The sequence below is a fragment of the Podarcis bocagei genome, assembly GCF_964188305.1.
Source record: "Podarcis bocagei genome assembly, chromosome: 3".
NCBI classification, from domain to species: domain Eukaryota; kingdom Metazoa; phylum Chordata; class Lepidosauria; order Squamata; family Lacertidae; genus Podarcis; species Podarcis bocagei.
This window is the reverse complement of record NC_138127.1, coordinates 32001307-32021539: the sequence shown is the minus strand read 5'-3', so window position 1 is coordinate 32021539 and position 20233 is coordinate 32001307. Positions and strand designations below refer to the sequence as shown.

General features: G+C 39.9%; 1 protein-coding gene across 1 annotated transcript in view; it reads right to left on the bottom strand.

Moving 5' to 3' along the window:
* LOC308583029 (uncharacterized protein) overlaps nucleotides 1-20233 on the bottom strand; it is a 287479-nt gene that overhangs the window by 253115 nt on the left and 14131 nt on the right. The window contains exon 2 of the mRNA XM_081186682.1: nucleotides 16858-17133. The gene's annotated coding sequence lies outside the window, so the exon portion shown is untranslated. The remainder of the gene's footprint in view (nucleotides 1-16857; nucleotides 17134-20233) is intronic.

The window sequence follows — 20233 nt, the reverse complement described above, 5'->3', positions numbered from 1 at the left end:
AGTTATGTTAGACTTAGTTTTACGATTAAGATATGCTTTAATCAATACAATTCTAACTCTAAACAAGGAGTTTTAAGATAAGCTCTGTCACTATTGTAATTCAAACTCTATTTAGGCAAATTTCACTCATAGATTATAGTTTCTCCTGCATGCATATATTAGTGCAAATGAAGAAAAGACAACCTAAATGTCAGCGTGCCATTGTCAATGATTCTCTCAAGTTCTCAGGCAAAGCTGTGATTTATAGCTGCAAGCTGTAGTATACCCCTTTTATTGGGGCAACATTGACCTTGACTTGTGTCCTTGGAATAAAACAGACTACTAATCAAAATCATACTAGGCTTTTAAAAATCATTGTTTAGAATACTCCTAATTCATTCTGAACCATGCCAGAATTATCACTGCTTCCAAAACCAAAACCAAAAACCAAAAGTGTTGCTGGGAAATAGAAAGTTTTGCAACTGTCAGATCACCTCTTGTTTAGTTGACTAACAACATAAACCTTTGCTCTCCATAAATTATTTTTCAAGGTTTGAAAAGTATTTTTGGGTGTAAGCTGTGCACTTGATTAACTTGCACTGCCCTTCCACGTTGAGTTTTTTTGAATTTTAATAGATAGCCAAGTTCATCATAATGCATAGTTGATTTCAACAGTTTTTGTCAGATATTTGCAGAGGTTTCACATACTCATTAGTAGAATCTTTAGAAATCTACAATTAAATTAAAATAGTAGTAGTTTACCATTACTAAATGTCTTCTTCCTTGGATACATCCCAACTCATTCATTAGTAAAATCATTCAATGAGATAATCAATGTGAATGAATGCATGGAAACAAGAACAGAAGAAAGAAAACAGTTCAATCAAGAACTCCAATTTTACATTAAAATCCATTGTCTTTAGCATCTTTAGTCATAGGGTGCATGGGGAAGCAGTTAACTGTTTAACTGCTTCAGTAATATTTTTATTAATAATTATCATCATCACACTACCATTCTATCAAAGAGTTCAGGACACTGCATGTGATAAGCCCACCTCCACCCTAACTTTAAAAGAAAATTGTGAGGTAGGCTGAAAGGCAGCATCTAAAGCCATCCAGGTGAACTTCTAGGCTCTGTTTTATGGTTTTCGTACAAACACAGACTAATTCAATTGTATCCAATAAAGTTGTCCCATTCATGTAAGGCTTTCTGCTTTTGCACCCTAACCCCCCCCCCCGCACTTTCTTCCTTCCTCCCGTCCCCCTTCCATCTGTATGGGAGGTACCCTAGTCCTCTGGTGCAGGGGGCGGGGCTCAGCGGGGAAAGGAGAGGGAAGGAAAATTCAACTGCACAAACAAAAGTCCTTGCACAAACAGGACGACTATGTTGGGAACAACCCTATGTCTTCTCAGAAATAAGTTCCATTGAATTCAGTGGGGCTTACTCGCTTACTCCTAGTTACCTAGGGTTAGGATTGCAGCCAACTTGACTCTTTGGCAAAAGGCCCTAAAAGTAAGATAGAATTAACAATGCTAAAGGTGTGCAAGCTACTAACAGGCTGATAAACTCCAATATCTGGGTTATTTCACCCTCTAAGTGGCTACAAGTGTTTTATGTCAATATGTTTTCTCGAACCCCCAAGTAAGTGCTGAAACTAACATTAAAGTACCTATCAGGTGCTGTTATATCGGCTTTTGGGTTATCCTCTGTCCAAATCTTCATAATCAGCAATGGCCAACTATTACAGAAAGCATTACTTAAGATGGACAGATACTGTATATGGCTTATCAAGGGTATCCAAAACATGTCTATTTTCCTAGTATGCAAAGGTGTTCTATTTGCTTTAGGGGAAATCTAAATCTTCTGAGAAACATGTTTTAAAATTTTGGACATCTTCAGGTAACATCTGTTTAATTCTTACAATGATGTCATGCCTTCATGTGGCGTTTCAAGAATTTTGGGCCAAATTATAAGTGGTGGTGGCCTGACAGGTTTGACTAATAGCAGCTGAAAGCTTATGGGCTAAGTTACTAGTACTCTTTGGCTCCTTAGTATAACTTTGTGAACAGCAACAAATGAAATGCAATTGTGATTATAACATGGACAATGCTGGTGGGTGCTGTGGGGAGTTAGTGGTGCAGCAATATCAGAAGAGCTTCGGGTAACCCATACTGGTATTGAAGTACTGGTAACTAACAACCTGCTATCCTTAGGTAAAGGTAAAGGTACCCCTGCCTGAAGGCCAGTCGTGTCCGACTCTAGGGTTATGCGCTCATCTCACTCTAGAGGCCAAGAGCCGGCGCTGTGCGAGGACACTTCCGGGTCACGTGGCCAGTGTGACGAAGCTGCTCTGGCGAGCCTGCACCAGCGCAGCACACGGAAACACCGTTTACCTTCCTGCTATAAAGGGTGCTCCCACTTAAGGGTGCTTTCAAACTGCTAGGTGGGCAGGAGCTGGGACCGAACGACAGGAGCTCACCCCACCGCGGGGATTCAAAAATACTAGTAACAGTCTCCAATATATGCCTCATCCACAATCATATTCTTTAGTGTTCAAGTGACTGCATTGAGGAACCCTTGAAGGAAAAAGGAACAAAACACCATGTCATCCAATAGCTATACAGTGGTACCTCGGGTTAAGAAATTAATTCATTCTGGAGGTCCGTTCTTAACCTGAAATTGTTCTTAACCTGAGGTACCACTTTAGCTAATGGGGCCTCCTGCTGCCGCCACACCGCCACTGCGTAATTTCTGTTCTCATTTTGAAGCAAAGTTCTTAACCCGAGGTACTATTTCTGGGTTAGCGGAGTCTGTAACCTGAAGCATCTGTAACCCGAATTACCACTGTATTTCAGAAGAAGTACTTACTAAATCTTCTGAGAAGCATGGGTATAATATTACAAACATACTTATGTAAGGTTAACGGGGGGGGGGGGATCTGTACAACATAAAGGTTAAGCTAGTGTTGACATTGACAGTTGCTGGGGGATTATTATTTTTTTCTATTGAAAAAAGCTACAAAAATATGTATCAGATTTAGCCCAAGCTGAGTTCTTATCTCTTAAGAATAATTGACAATGTTTAAAGTCTTAGCACTGGGATTATGGAGTGAGGACAACTGGAAGACTCTAAATTACCCTTGAAATTCCTTGAGCTTAGATCTGATGCAAACTTGAGTAGCACTAATTTACACGTTCTACTATAACAACTTCTAAAGAACTGCTCTATTGCAGTCTGGGATAACTATATTTTAGTATACTGCATTCTTTTGTAAACAGACAGCATTTTAATTCTAACAAATATTCTTACATAGACAATGCGTAAGAAAAAAATCAAAACTATATTTGGCATTGGCAGAGAAGTATATATGCGGTTGGCCCTAAGTGTTTGAATAAATTAATGGTTGAAATACCAGCTCAGTTAGACAGCTGAAATCATTTGATTCTATTCAAAGTGCCCTTGAACAAAAGTAGGGACATCATGACTGTTCCTTCCTGTGTACTCTGTAATCCTTGCCAATGAAATTAGTGTCTATTGATTTCCTAATTCCCTAACAAAAGTGTCAAAATAGAAGAGATAAATGAAAATGCTATTGACCTCTGTTCTCTACATTTTCTACACCTGTCTACATATGAATAGGTGTTGTTTACAATTTCTTGAAAGTCAGAAGCATCAATCTACCTGATCTTAAACACAGTTCACTGAGATTTCCAACCTGCCTCAGTCTATATTATTAAACCTTATCATGTTCCCAGCTATATGTAAGATGTTAAATAAAATAATCCAGGAACTGTTAAATAAAAGTAAAACTTATTCCAGATTTTAAACCATAGGTCTTTATGAGGCAAATTCATAAAAACCAAACCAAACCAAGCCTGCCTTGGAATGCTAACATTCACAAGATGAAACGTGTGCTAACATACCAGTACTTGTTAACAGATAAGGCGCCACAAAACTTTTTCCAGCCTGGCAGATCCTATTAGCAGGTTGTTAATGAAATGCATTAGTCAAAATAATAATGAAAACTGATGTCCAGGTCACATAATATTCTCTCTTGTCAATGGAAGTACATTCTTTTAAGATAAAATGACATCACCCAAAAACCCTTAATGAAGTCAGGCAACAATCCCAGGAAAAATCTTGTTTTATAAATTTCTTTAGCACAGTTGGCAAGTATTATCAGTGAGGTTTAAAATGAAAAATCCAGGATGGGGTCATAGAATCAGAGAATTGTAGAGTTGGAAGGACACCTGAGGGTCATCTAGTTCAACCCCCTGTAACGCAAGAATCTCAACTAGATCATCCATGACAGACGCTCATCCAACTTCTGCTTAAAAGGCTCCAACAAAAGACAGTCTACCACTTCTGGTGGGGAGGGGGGTCTCTACCACTGTTGATTTTAAATATTTTTGAACGGTTTAAATACTTTTAAAAACTGTTTTTATTGATAATTTTATTGTTTTATTCTCTTAATGAACCACTTTGAAGATTTATTACAATCAAGCAGTGTATGAATGTTGTGCTGGGTAACAAACAAGTTACCAAGTCAGTATCTTCATTTCCTTGTGGGGTCCTTCAGGCTTCTCTCAGGATTGCAGTGCGGCCTGAAGCCTGGTCCAACAACAACCTGCCATAATTTGGCAATAGTTCCTTCTGGCATGCTGCCAAGAAGCCTAGTTCCCTTCTTAGCAGACCTCCCTGAGCTCTTTGCCACAGTGATATCAGCTTCCCTTCAGATGCTGCTTCTACTGGCTTCCTTCAGGCTTCTCCCAGTCTCCCCCTAAATCCCTCACCATTTCACTCCAACTGAATTAAGCTACAGTGGTACCTCAGGTTAAGAACAGTTTCAGTTTCAGACCTCCAGAATGAATTAAGTTCTTAACCTGAGGTACCACTGTACTCTTATCTGAACAGCACTGAAACTGGCCTTTCATTTTCACCAGTCAGGCTCATCCACCCAATCTCTACCATTCTGCCTTCTTATTTGTCTATAAGGATGAGTCAGTAAGACCACAAGTCAGTTTGGTTCACGGCTAAAGCTTTACATACATAATCTTTACTATATAAACAATCTGATTTCTCTGCAGGGTTACAACTGCCAGTTAAAAAATATACGGTACCCAGCAATAAAACAACTCTCTCCCTCTATCTCACTGTGTGTAGGCATTTTTGAACCTAACTTCCCACTCCACTCTCAAAATGAATTTTATTCTCTGTGAAATTGATAGAAGAAACAAGAATTCATGCTTCTACACCAGCTTCCTCATTTTATTTTAATTGTGACAATTCTCCATTAAGCAGTCAACCCATGAAATGACTTTGGATTTTACTTGCAGGTCATACACACTATTAAAAACCAGAGAGGGGAAAGTATTCTCTTAAAGTTGTTTAAATGACTTTATCATTTTTAGCATTATTAATTCATGCTACAAATAGTTTATAGTGTCAAGTTTAAAACTTCCTGTAATTAAAGGATGAAAAATGACAGCACCATTACATTAAGAATTAATAGTACACTTCCTCCTTGAAAATGGATTTCATATTTTGGCCACCACATAAAAGAAAGGAAATGCAACAAAAGCTTCTTCTGCTAAAAAAAAGCTACACAATGAACACCAAGGCCCTCTGCACACATGATTAATGCTTACAACATTTCCAGTGCAGTCCTATGTCTACTCAGAAGTATTCCCAGGAAGTGAGGTTAAGACTCCAGCCTTAGTTGCCTTGATACTATGATCCCAAACAACTAGGGAAACAGCATTTTAACTTACTGAGCTAAGCCTGCTACTGGAGGACACGTAGACATAAAGATACTGATGAAATCCACTTGGCATATTATAAGTAGGGAGGTGGAAACCCTCAGTGTGGATGATGACACAAAGCCACAGATAGCTCCAGAGGGATTTTCCAGGGCCCCAAGACTAGAAGAGGGTCCACCACTGTAACAGTGCTACCCTTTTTGCTTTGAACACATTATTAAAAAAATAAATAAATCAGATGCAGCCTGAGAGAGTCTGTCCATATTATGAGCACAACTAATGGTACTACTATGCCCAATGGCTTCAAAAATCCTGTATCCAGCATTATATTATTAACAGTGGTTTGCAAATCCACAGCCTGGTTTACATACAGACCTAAACCATGGTTTAAGCTTTCAGATGTAATGTTTAATTATAATTAAGGATAACAAAATACAGTTAAGTAGAATGTTTATACAGAACTAAATGGATGAATTGTGCAGATTCCATATACAAAAAGATTGAAAAAGTCATATGTGGTGGCATTAGCTCATCACACACACACACACACACACACACACACACACACACCCCGGGGAAAGCTAAACTGTTCTAGTTAAATTATGACACTACAGGGATCTGCCAGCAGAATCACACCATGGTAGCTGAATGTACAACACTACTTCAGTTCACTGGAAAACCTGGTCAGTAGTATTGAGGAGTATATCAAAACTACATCCTCTGCCCTTGCCCAGGATTAGTAGAAGATCGCTGAGCATCCATTCAAAAGTTTGGCTGTTTTTTTTTAACTGGGAGCTGTAAGTGAAAAGTGGTGGTCTCTTCCTTTTCCTCTAGGTTTGTCCTGTAGTAGACAATGACACTTTCTTCTCACAGGTCTTAGATGCTAGGCCTCTACTTACTCACAGGGCCTGCCCTCTACCTAAAACATCTACAGTGGTACCTTGGGTTATGAAATTAATTCGTTCCGGAAGTCAGTTCTTAACCCAAAGCATTCTGAACCCGAGGCATGCATTCCCTACATAGGCCTCCCGTGGCCCCAGAAGAGGAATTGTGTTTGTATCCCGGAGCAAAGTTCGCAACCCGGGACACCTACTTTGTGGAGTTTGTAACCCGAAGCATTTGTAACCCGAGGTACCACTGTACTAACCAGCCAACAGCAGGCTACATAGCAAAAATATAGAAACAGGGGGCAGGCCCTGTGGCAGACCCACAAGATGCCCGCTGTTTTCCATGTCAAGTCCAAAAACACTTTTTCAAGACCAAATACTGTCATCCAAACTGTTAATATGCCAGCTTATCTTGCAGTATGACATATACCAACTATGTTCTTCCATGTTCTACTGGCAAATAAGCCAGTCTCCACAGAAAAGAATAAATGAACACAAATCTGACATTCAAAAAGGGTACACTGTAACAGACCTTAAAGTGCTCATACTCAGACAAAGACACTTCCAAGTAAAAAAACACTGCATTACATTTCATCATGAGGTTCAGCACTATCACTTGTGACAGGGTGCCCATGCTATCAAGCGTTTTGTTTCTTGAAAGGCCACTGCTAATAACATCATTACCATCTATACTTACCTAAAGGAATGACCGCTGGGTGTGAAGCACACTTCCGCCCACAGACAAGCCACAGCTGTCTGAACACCATGTCCTCTATCTAACCTTTGGCTTTCTCAGTGGTCTGCCGTGCCCTGTCTGTGACCTTTGTCTCCTTTGTTTAAACATTGTTCAGGGGGAAAGTGACGGGGTAGAAACAGGTGCCAAAATAACTTTGTACCACCCCACGATCGCGTGATTGGAAGATGTGTAAAGGGCACAGTCCAAAATGTATCTGACTGGTTTTGCATATTGTGCTAATAAAAAGAGCCTCTGAGGAGCTAGCAGGCAGCTTGCTTATGAATAGCTCACCTGCATCATCAACTCCTGTCTCATGCCCTTCTCTTCACTTACCTGAATTTTATTTATTTCTGATATCCCTATTTACAGTAAGGGCCCTCCACCGCCAGCACCATGGCTTTAAAAGGTAAAGGTACCCCTGCCCGTACGGGCCAGTCTTGCCAGACTCTAGGGTTGTGTGCCCATCTCACTCAAGAGGCCGGGGGCCAGCGCTGTCCGAAGACACTTCCGGGTCACGTGGCCAGCGTGACATCGCTGCTCTGGCGAGCCAGAGCCGCACACGGAAACGCCGTTTACCTTCCCGCTTGTAAGCGGTCCCTATTTATCTACTTGCACCCGGGGGTGCTTTCGAACTGCTAGGTTGGCAGGCGCTGGGACCGAACGACGGGAGCGCACCCCGCCGCAGGGATTCGAACCGCCGACCTTTCGATCGGCAAGCCCTAGGTGCTGAGGCTTTTACCCACAGCGCCACATGGCTTTATAGACACCTTAATTCAGGATAACGTTTCATGTATCTGATGATGTGGAGTGTGGTCCATGAAAAGTTTATGCTATAATACATTTATTATTCTTTAAGGTGCCACAGTACTCTCCCACCCCAACCCTTGCCACGATTAGAACCAGCTGTTGCTCATTTTATCTTGTTTTAAGTATATCATACCCATTTGCTTTTACATCTTTGGGCAAATGCTAAGCAAACATCCCAAGAGAACCTCAGAGACAATGTCACATTCATTAGCCACAAGTAGCATCCCCCCCTTCTTTTCCTGTAACCTCACAGACCTATTAAAAGACCACTGGCTGCCATCCATAACTGAAAGCACTCTTATAACTTCAGTCTAGACATGATCTTATCTAAAAGCGCCTTCAGTCATTTTGTATTCAGAAGCACTATCCAGATTTTTTGTTGGCTCTTTAAATATATTAGCCTGATTATTTTATTACAGCAACTATGTCATTGATCAAAGAATGAAAATGTGAGAACGGATATAATGAGTTCAAACTGTGGTGATTTAACCAGTGCTCCATTTGTAAAGGTAGCCACCTTTGACTAAAGACAGGGGAACAAAAAGAAAGCACTCAGAATAACAGCAATATGGGAACTTTGGGTCAAAGTGTTAAAGGACACTATTTCAATAAAGATACAATAGATGGCATCCAATTGGTTTCCCTCTGCTGAAGGAATAAGGAGAGAGGTGATTTTTGGCAATTCTCCCTACCTTCTACAACCCTCCATGTCCTTCAAGTCTTCTCAGAAAGTTGGAAGACCCTCCAAAGCAGTTGTGAGATGTGTGGAGAACTGCAAGAGAGGAGGAATCATTGAAATTGCCTTCCTCCATGTACTCTCCAATAAACCTGTTTGCTAATCCAAAAGCATTAAAAGTGTGATAAAAGCTTAGAGGTACGTTGCTACATTAAGTGCCCAAAGAAGTTTGGTCAATATTGTTACTAGACCGTAAATCTTCAGGACTGCAATGTGTAATGAATTGAATAGTCTGATGAATTAAAAAGGTGCCCAAATTAATAATGCACATTTTTAAATTCTTAATTTTTTTAAAACATCACTGTTTAGAAATCCATGAATTATAGACACCTTCTTAGAAAAATAAACCCTCTTTTCCACAGAATAGAATGTCTCTTCTGAAATATTGCAAGCTATGCATTACATAAAAACAATGAAGTATGCTGTTTTTAGAACTATTTATTCATATGCAAATTCATTAAGAGTTAATTGAAATATTAAAATTCACACTATTGGCTAATATTTATTTAATCAAGTGACAACTCTATTAGTTTTGCTCCACTTATGTGCCAGAACCATTTGGGTATTCATGTGGGGTGTGTATCTCAAATGGTCTTTCACCTTTGTATGATGCCCAATGTCACACAAAAAACCGCTCTATTGTTAAACAGGGCTTAAGGATGTAGATTGAAAAATCAATAAAAAACATGCCACTGCTCCAGATACAAATTGCCAGCAGTCAATAAAAAGGAAAGATTAAGGAGAGCTACAGAACCATGAAACAAGGCCATGTCTCTACCACAGATCACGTGAGTCATCAAACTCAATCCAGATTTTCTTCCATTCTTCCAGCACTGATCTTTATTTCAAAGCTCTGAATCAATGCATTCAATTTTCTCAAATATGCTTTATTACTATTATTTTGTTTCTAGGGATGCTGCTTTTCTTTATCATGGCATACTTCATTTGCCTTTTTGATAAGGATGTACTGTAAACTACAGGTCTATATTTTCTTAACCATTTGACACAATTAAGTGTTGTCTGTTTCAACGAGATCCCTTGCAATCATGAGTGGAAACAAGTTTCTACGCTCCAGCATTCTCTTTTAGGAATGCAAAAGATTCTTCTGATGAGAGAGAGAGAAAACAGCATAGAAATTTAGCATGCCACCCCTAAAGGCACACATACTGATCATGAACTATTTCCACCCTACCTCTCTGAATGGGATATTAAGAGTTGAAAAATCCAAGTATGGATAAGCTTAAATCTACTGTCCATGGCTTTTAGCTTATCCTTTCTATCTTTATTCCCAGCTACAACAAAGTTTTAAGTACATATAATAGCATTTGCCTACATTTTTCTTTTTCTCCCAACTTTTGTTTGTTGTTGTTTAGTCATTTAGTCGTGTCCGACTCTTCGTGACTCCATGGACCAGAGCACGCCAGGCACTCCTGTCTTCCACTGCCTCCCACAGTCTGGTCAAACTCATGTTGGTAGCTTCGAGAACACTGTCCAACCATCTCATCCTGTCGTCCCCTTCTCCTTGTGCCCTCAATCTTTCCCTGCATCAGGGTCTTTTCCAGGGAGCCTTCTCTTCTCATGAGGTGGCCAAAGTATTGGAGCCTCAGCTTCAGGATCTGTCCTTCCAGTGAGCACTCAGGGTTGATTTCCTTCAGAATGGAGAGGTTTGATCTTCTTGCAGTCCATGGGACTCTCAAGAGTCTCCTCCAGCACCATAATTCAAAAGCAGCAATTCTTCGGCCATCAGTCTTCTTTATGGTCCAGCTCTCACTTCCATACATCACTACTGGGATGTAGTGCTCTAATTACAAGCTCTTTGGGAACGGAGTTTGTATGTGTTTTATCCATATCCTCTTGGAATCACATGTAGGGCTAGAAGACCAAGCCTACGATCAATCTGCACAGGCGATTGCTAAGGTTTTCTGCAAGACCTGGATGCACCAATAACTTTATCAGAGGATTGCACTTCTGGATGTGTACTACTCAAATGTTCCATCAAAAAGAAATGAAATGTTTCCTTCAAATTAATAATAGAAAGAAATACTAGCAATTTTCCAAGGTTTTCTAAAAGGAATCCTGAGGGACAAAACTATCTTTATTTCAGAAAAGAAAAAGATGAAAAGATACAATCACGAGAAGCAATAAAATCTCAAGAGAACAAAATATGACACTAACACATTATTATTTTTTCCTAAAAGGCCAAGAATGCAAAGCTGTAACAGATACTGAAATGTAACTAGTGCACTCATGGCAACAGTGCTTTAGAAACAGCTTGGGTTAGTAAATTTTCTTTTTTTAAAAAAAAGTAACACCCAGATTCAATAGAAATGGCTATACATATAACCGTGTATAATTAGAAATAATTGTTCCAAAATACGTGATTTCAACATCTTAAAAAAGCATTCACCCACAGAAATGCTATAGGAAATTAAGCACACTTAAACTTTATTGACATCAAAGTTAGGCATGTTTGGAAGAGCAAAAATATTGCATTGGGGGAACCTATATTAAGTGTCACAGGATCTCTTTACAGATCTTTAATAACTTACAATAAGACTGTTTGCAAGTCACACAAATGTATATCACATAAGTGAATAAAATCCAGAGTACTTCAAAATGCACTGGAGCTTATTACATTTGTAGTTGATTTAGAGTTTATTTGTTTGGTGTTTGCTATAGATGTAATTTACTGGATTACATTGTTTTAAACATGGATACTCCGACTGTGGTTTACAATCTCTGTGTTTGCAACTTGTGTTTACTCAAAACAATTTTAGAACACCAGACTTCACCATAAATGTTAACAAGGCCTGATTATAGTAAACATTCATTTCATTAGCCTAGTATTTTGACCATAACTCAGGTGAGTATACTGACAATCCTTGGACCTTGCAGGAGCCTATTCCATAAACTAGCTTCCAGATTTCACACACGCTGCATGAAACAGTGTGCTTAAACTTAGACTATCTTTGTTTGCCTGAGATTTTCATAGCCATTTTTCTTGCAGTAATAAGTTTCCCACTGCAAGTGTGTTCTGCAAATAATAAAGTGGCCCAGTTCAACCCAATACAGTGGTACCTCGGGTTAAGTACTTAATTCATTCCGGAGGTCCATTCTTAACCTGAAACTGTTCTTAACCTGAGGTACCACTTTAGCTAATGGAACCTCCTGCTGCTGCTGCGCCGCCGGAGCATGATTTCTGTTCTCATCCTGAAGCAAAGTTCTTAACCTGAAGCACTATTTCTGGGTTAGCGGAGTCTGTAACCTGAAGCGTATGTAACCTGAAGCGTATGTAACTCGAGGTACCACTGTAGTTCAACCCACTTATTGACATCCTTGTTATTCAGATAGCAATAAGCTTTTAAAAGAAACATTGTTTCACTCAATGCCTGTGTTTGTCACAAAATCTGGTTTTAGGCCCATGAAAACCTTAATGTTAAGTTAAAACAAGAACAAAAACCTGATCTGACCCTTATTTGGTTCCTTGTTCAGATTCCTCGCTTTCAGTCTACCAATTTCCAGATAATTCCTCAAAAGCTATTTTGAATCCAATTACTATTCCTAATGTCTGTTGAACCTTGACATCTGATTAAAATTCTACACAGGTGTTGGGAATAAATAGGGTTATACTGTAGTTAGTTTCTGGCAGGACTCCAAACACAGCCCTGGGTGGCAGGGTTTCTTCTGGTGTGTTGTCCATAAGAAAGATAGCATAGAAGCCAACTCCAAGGGGCTGTGGGGACTTTGGCCCCCACAATAAAATTCTGTATTTGAGGGGGCTGGATGTGAACAGTGCACAGATACCATCACTTCCCACCCACAGTACCTCCAGTTTGTCTAGATTAAATTTCAGTTTTCTCAGCTGCAACTATTCCAAAGCTGCCTCCAGACACTTGTTTAGGAGTTGCAGAGCCTCCCAGGGACTTGTAACTGAAGAAGAGAGGGAGAACTTGATATTATCTGTACATTGGTGACACCCTAGTCCAAACCTCTGTATGACTTCTGCCAGTGCTTTAATCCAGATGTTGAACAACATGAGGTACAGAGTGGACTATTTTGATATAGGGGGCCCAGCAGCTGTCCATGGAATGGAATAGAAGTCCCCTAACACTTCTGATATATCATCTGCAGCAGGCTGAACACTGCAACACTGTACTTCTGAAATTCATCCCAGTAAGACAGCTCAGAAGGGTAGTATGCTTGATAATACTGAACAGCCCTGAGAGGTTCAGGAAAGCCAACATGGTGGTATGTTCCCTCTCAAGTTTTTGGCATATTTCCTCCAGCAGGGCAACCAAGTCTATTTCTGTACCCAAACTACACCAAAACTCAGAAAGGAATGGATCTTCCTTCCCCAAAACCACCCAGAATGCAGCGTCCACCATCTTCTCCATCTCCTTAACTAAGTTGGAGCCTGGATAACATATCAAAGAGAACAAGCTTGGTTTCTTAAGCAATGAACTCACCACTGAAGCTTCCAGAGTAGTAGAGACTGAACTCACCTTCAAGGTGCAATTAATCACCTCCAAAATCTCTTTCCTCAAAGACACATCAGCAACCTTTATTACTCATGAAGGTCATGGGTCCAGAGAAGAGCTGGTAGGCCTCAAACTCCAAGCACCTTGTCCATTTTTTCAGGTAGCACAAGCATAAAGTTATTTGTAATAGCATGACAGTACAGTGCTCTTGTCTCTACCATCTACTAAATTATAAATTATCAGTGTCTGCAGCCAAGCCATTGTCAATGTGAGCAATTTTCTCTACTAAATGGAAAGCAAACTAATCACAGCAAATGTTTGAACAATCCACATCTTTGATCTCCTGGGCCTCCCCAAAAGAGGCTGCTAACCACCAAAAGAGCCACAATGGCCAGCACCATGTACTTGCAGTGGTGGCAATGAAGTAAGATTTATTTGCCACCCTCGCTGTCACAGAATAAGTGCAAAGATAGGCTCTCGTGTGTGTTCACTATTGTTCAGTCATGCTAGCGATGCATTCTCCATCCTTAACTCACTCTGACACTGTGTTTTACCTGCTGAAACCAAGATATTGATTTCAGGCTCCATGCAGGTGTTGGTAATGTGACAGGTTTAGTATACAGGATTATATGCTGCTCCCTGGCAGGGAATTAAACATAGGGCAGCAGAAGGGTTTCTCTTAGTTCAAGGGAAGAGGGGAAAGGAAGAATCTATGTGCTAGATAAACGTAAAGGGAATGGTGCACAGTTAATTAACAGTGGTTGAATACAATACATCAAAAACCACCTAGCTAGGTTCTAAAGGCCTTACTGGGACTCCTTCCCCTTGCTCGGGTAGCATTTATGCATCAGTATAAAAACCATTGGCCCTCATGTGTGCAGTAACATACAAGAGGAAATTAATCAACAAAAGACAGGATGAAAGAGAACACCTCTGCTTAGGATTTGCATATGCTAATTTATTTATATTATATCTACTACAAATTTTGGAAAGTTGTTTGTCTGTTCTTTATGGATTTAGACATCTCTTAAGATATCATAACAAAATTTTGCATGATGATCCCCGAGATCAACAAGGAGATTTTTGACTGTTTGGATACAATTGGACACCATGAAAATGGTGAACCGAACTTTTAAAGACTGCACTTATTTTAACCACTGATTTCAGAACTGCACTGATTATGATTATCATTTTGGTTTTGTTAGAATTCCCAAGTAATGCCAGGCAATTTCCGCTAGTTAGAAATAATTGTTGTAATTTAAATAGAAATATACATCGCCACAGTGGGGATGACTGAGCCATATGCCCACTTAGTCCGCTGTCCAAGTGCTAAAAAAGCAACTGTTGATTTTCTTCTCATCCATGGTTAAGAATGAAAGAACTGTGAGACTAGTTCCATGTGTTTCTCAAACCACACACAAATCCTACACCGTAAACTTCTGTCAAAATTCAGGGGAGCTTAACTGTGATAATTACTTAATACTTCTTACAGAAGCTAATTTATACACATTGTTGTTTCAGGCAGTTCTAAAAGTTTGTGAAGTCAGTGGCTAAAGTCTGGTTGAACCATCATTCATATACATGATGAATAGGAGCTGTATACTCATGAAATTGTCTCTCTTACTTAACTCTCTAATCAAACAACTGTATGACACTAATTTTTTGGTGAAGGCACAATGGTGAATGTCATAAGTAACACTTATTTTGGTTATATGGCATTTACTGCTCTTTCATTTTATGAATGTTATGTTTATATATACAAAACATAATTAAGATTATGGAGCAGCTTGTTAGAATAATTTGTTTAATTTATATCATACCCTTCTTCTTGAAAGGACCACAGAGCAGCAGCTGGTCATATGATGGAGATGGATAACTGTTGTTCAATGAGGAGGGAGGTAAAATATTCCTCAAGGCCAGTTTCATAACATTCTTGGCCCAAGCATCCCATGGTGAACTCCCTCTTCCATGAGTGGGCCCTGGTAGGCTAACCTGGCAGCCGCCACCAGTGGTGAGTAGCAGGAGTAGCACCAGGCAGTTGGGCCTAGCTACCGCTGAAATTTCCCACAATGCCACAAACTGATACTACATTATGGTATTGTGCAAAATTTAAATAGCGGCTAGATCCTCCATCCCAGTCCTGCTTGAAGTGCCAGGCTAATTTTCTTTAAATAAAAAATAAAAAAATCAGGCCTTAGCCAACCAGAGTATTCAGGCCTTGGCAGCTGGCCAAGGAAGCCAGGTGCTTACACGAGCCCAAGGGTCCATCCGCCATATCTATCACTTGACATATTTTCCTTGTACTGTTTAACCCTTTGTTATCACCAACGTTGTGGCAAATATTGTACAGGAAGATTGAATCAACACTTGTTGAAATGTGAATAACTGTCATTTTTAAAGATGACACACACAACTTGGAGAAATAGCAAAAAAACACACACAAAAACACCCACCCTTAATCTGTAAATTTCATCAAGGAAAAAGCCAGATGAAACTTTCTGTTTCGCTGTTTTCCTAGACTAGAGCATGCATTTCTTTCAGACTTTACAACATTTAGACAAATTGTCTGCAGAAGAAAACTAGTTCTCAGCCTTCCTTCCGATTCTCACCCCCTTGTTTTTGTTAGTTTGTTTGTACAAGCCTAATATTTTTCAACTGTGGAACTTTTATCTGTGAATATCTAAGAAACCTGCCTTGTGGAAAACTAATTACTGAACCACTGAGAGCCTCATAATGTCCTGCATTTAAGTCCTGAGCATCATACATAATGCATAGGAAGTCTTCTCTGCACTCTGATTACAGCACACTGTCATTAAGTGAGCAAATTAAAGATGTGAATAATTCACTGGCTGAGCTTATTGTCAGTGCTGCATTGTGAAATTAGAATTTCTAATAAGTACTGCAATTTTTAACCCAATTAACACAGAGAACATCTTGAGTCTGATTAGTACAATAAAATTTATTACCTTATTCGCTGGCTTCAAAACAGCCAAGCTAAATACTGTATTTAATTATCCACCATTTGCAGCTTTGCACTAAAAAAATGTTTATAAATATACATATATAAAGAAACCTTATGATTTCAAACAAGCTTTTAAATATTTGAGCTAGAAGAAGAAAAATCATTCCTACTGAAATCTATAACAAATCTAGCCAATTCAAACAAGTTACATCTGCACATGCAAGACTTGGCGTGTATATCTTTTTAGCACTAACCATGATGTCACTGTTGAAACCCGCTCCTCTGACATATTCATTTCATTTGAAAAGAAGCAACATAAGAATCACCAGCAAAGTAATGTTTACAAACAGGAAACAGACACTCACACACCAAAACACACAATGTACATTAAGTGGTAGGTTTCGTGAAGCATAGCTAAGGCACATTTGCTGTTTCTTCCTCTTCGGCATTTGAGTCTGAAAAGAAACCCATTTTCAAAAAGCAACACGAGGAGACAAGAACAGGTTTCTTACCTTGGAAGAGTCCCCATTGCCTTTCCTCCTAAATCCAACTCGGCATACAGCATGTTGCTCCTTGGCAGGCACAGCAACTCTGCTACCATAAAGAAAAACCAATCTGCTGGATTGCAGCTTTTGTGTCGACCTATTTTCTCTGCTTGTGTTTAAAAAACAAAAATGGCAAAGATCCTAAAAAGTCCAGCACATCTGGCTGTACACTGTAGACTGTTGCTGCTCCACTATGGTCTCCCTTGCCCGGATTCTTCGTCCTGGGGAACTTTAATCACAGAGCTGGAGAGGGGAATAGAAGGAACCAAATTCAGCACAATTAAGACATTTAATAGGGTATTTCCTCCCCTCCCCCTCTCCCCATCTTTCCACTGTTCCTGAAGCAACTACCTCGAATCTTGTTTTTGCTTGGAACCTATTTTAGCTTCGTCATGCAGAAAAGAGAAAGTGAGAGAGGATAAAGGTGGTGTAAAAATCAGACAGGCACAATGAGAGACAGAGAGAGACTGGAGAAAGGGGCTTGTCAGTGCAGAAAAATCTGCATATGGAAATCAGGGTTACTCTGGGTACAGATTTATTTTACTGCAGCGTCGTACTTAACTCTCCCCACCCCCAAGACAAGTAACTTGAAAAGGGATAAAAGAGAGAGATGCTCTTAACGGTTTGAGCAAAAGGAGCTAGTTACTTACTAAAGAGGATTTCAAAGATAACAAGTTTACCTTCTGTCGCTGCTGCTGCTGCAGCAGCAGCAGCAGGAAGTTAACTTTATTAGAAATGTAAGTTTTCTCCACTTTCTTTTTAACTGATAAGCAAGGAAGAAAGGAAGACTAAAATGCAGGATCATATCAGAACTACAGTAAATTAGAGTTAGTGGGGGTGTAGTGTTTGATACCAGAGGTCAATCCCAAAATAAGGGATGACCTTGGGTCACTTAGTCTTTTTATCAGCCTAACTTACCTACCAGGTAAGAAAACTGATGTATGCCACCTTCAGCTCCTGGCAGGAAATGCAGAATAAAAATGCAATAAACACTTGGTTACATTAAAAAAAGTGTCTGCCTAGCTATTCAGAATGATTGTAACTTGTCCAGTGGGACATTCAGTCTGATGCTTGGCATGTTCACCTGGTGAGGTTGCCAACTAACTAATTTAAGGCTGAGGTAGCCATTTTTTAAAAAGAAGTCTAGACCAGTTGTCAGACAGGAGTGGGAAAGACACATTTCCCTGATTTCCATTCCCAGTTAATATTTTAAATGGAAAATTCAATGTGTATTTTGCATATGTATTGTAAACTACATATGCATATTGTATGGAGGAAGCCGTTTGATGGTGAGCCATGGAAAATATTATGATAGTGGATTGCTTCTGGACTGACTTGGTTCAGCCGTTGGGGGTCGTTTTGCTGTCGGTGGTATCAGAAGAGCAGTCTGGGCCTCCGGAAACACCCTGCAGTGGGAGGGAGAGAAGGGCAGGAGAACAGCAGCACAGCAAGATCAATATCATGCCATTTGCCAAACCTGTTGTCAGCCCCTCTCTCTCTCTCTCTCTCTCTCTCTCTCTCTCTGTGTGTGTGTGTGTGTGTGTGTGTGTTCGTTCTCCATATTTGCTTGCCTGGGTAGTCCACAAGTTAGCATGGTGAACAGGATGAGTAGCAATCAGGACTCTTCATCATTTGGTCTTTGGATATAGATATGCAAAAAGGGCAGCACATGTCTCTCTGTATGTTTACTGTGCGTAAGCATGAGAGGGGGTGTAGTGGGATAGCTCAGTCAGTAGAACATGAGACTCTCGATCTCAAGGTTGCAGTTTCAAGCCCCACGTTGGGCAAAAAGATTCCTGCACTGCAGGGAGTTGGGCTAGAAAATGATCCTTGTGGTACCTTCCAACTCTATGATTCTGGTCTAGTGTGTATGTCAGTCTCTCCTTAATGTGTGCATATGAAATTCTATGGAAGTTTGTAGTTCTGTGTGTGTGTGGTTAGGGAAGCATGCACATCTATAAAATAAGTAAATGTTTTCCCTACACACTAAAATTCTTTAATCTTGACTCTGTAATCTGTGGCTTGTCTCATTTTACAGAGTTATCTCTTCTATACATTTTGTGTATTCTCTGCCATAGAGTCATTCACTGTCCTTGGGGATTAGACTGGGTCTCACTTTTCTTCATCTGGAAAACAGATAGAACTAGAAAATGTTTTTTCTAGAATGTCTTCTGAACAATTTATTCCTTAATTCTGTTCTGTGAGTTATGTATGAGACTTGACATGGTGTCGATGGCTGGACCACAGACTCCAGTTATCCTATGTGCATACATGCTCAGCTCTTGGGTACTGGTTCCAAGGTAAGTGTATACACAACTGGGCGGCATAAGCATAACTCAGTTCACTCAGAGATAAGTGCCGCTTTGCTCAATAGCATATACCCTGTAGTGGGAGTGCACAGGATTGTGGCATTATACTACAGGTGTATTTTTATATCCCAGGGAACTATTCCCACATACCTAATGGGGCTTACTTTTGAAGAGAAGAAAATGTGCACAGGTGTGCTGCTTGGCTTTAAGTCTTAAGAGTACTTAGAACATAAGATCAGCTCTGCTGGGTCAGACCAAAGGTTCAATTACTGCAGCATTCTGTTCTCACTTCAGTCAACCAGATGCCTGTTAAGACCACAAGCAGGACATAAATACAATAGAATTGTCCTCACTGGTGTTTGAAGGCATACCTTCTCCAATAATGAATGCAATGCACAGCCATAATGACTAGGAGCCATTGATCGCTTCATCCTCCATGAATTAGTTTAATCCCCCTTTAAAGCTATCCAAATTAGCAACCATCACCATATATTGTGGTAGCAAATTCCACAATTAACCGTGTGTGAAGAAATACTTCCTTTTGTCTTGAATCTTTCAGCAGCCGGCTGAGATGATCCCAGGTTCTAGTATAATGTGATAAAGAAGAAAACTTTTATCTGCCCACCATGCCTTATTTATTTATTTGATGTTTATATCGCTTTTCTGCCCTATTGGGAGTCCAGAAAAGTGTATCATCAACATAATTAAAACCAATGACCTACAATTAAATTCCTAACACCAGATTAAACCCAAACCACAATTTAAAACCAAGCAGCAGCAACCACGTAACACAGCAGGTCTGGCCACACAATGATTGGGTTCCAATTGTGTATATGCTACTATCATCTCCCCCACTACTCATTTTTTAAAAACTGAAATATTGTAAACTTTCCTCATTGGGGGGGGGGGGGGGTTGCTCCAGTCCCTTTACCATTTTAGTTGCCCTTTTCTGCACTTTTTCCAGCTCAACAATATTCTTTTTGAGGTGAAATGACCAGAATCAATAGAGACTATTCCAAGTATGGTCACAGAGT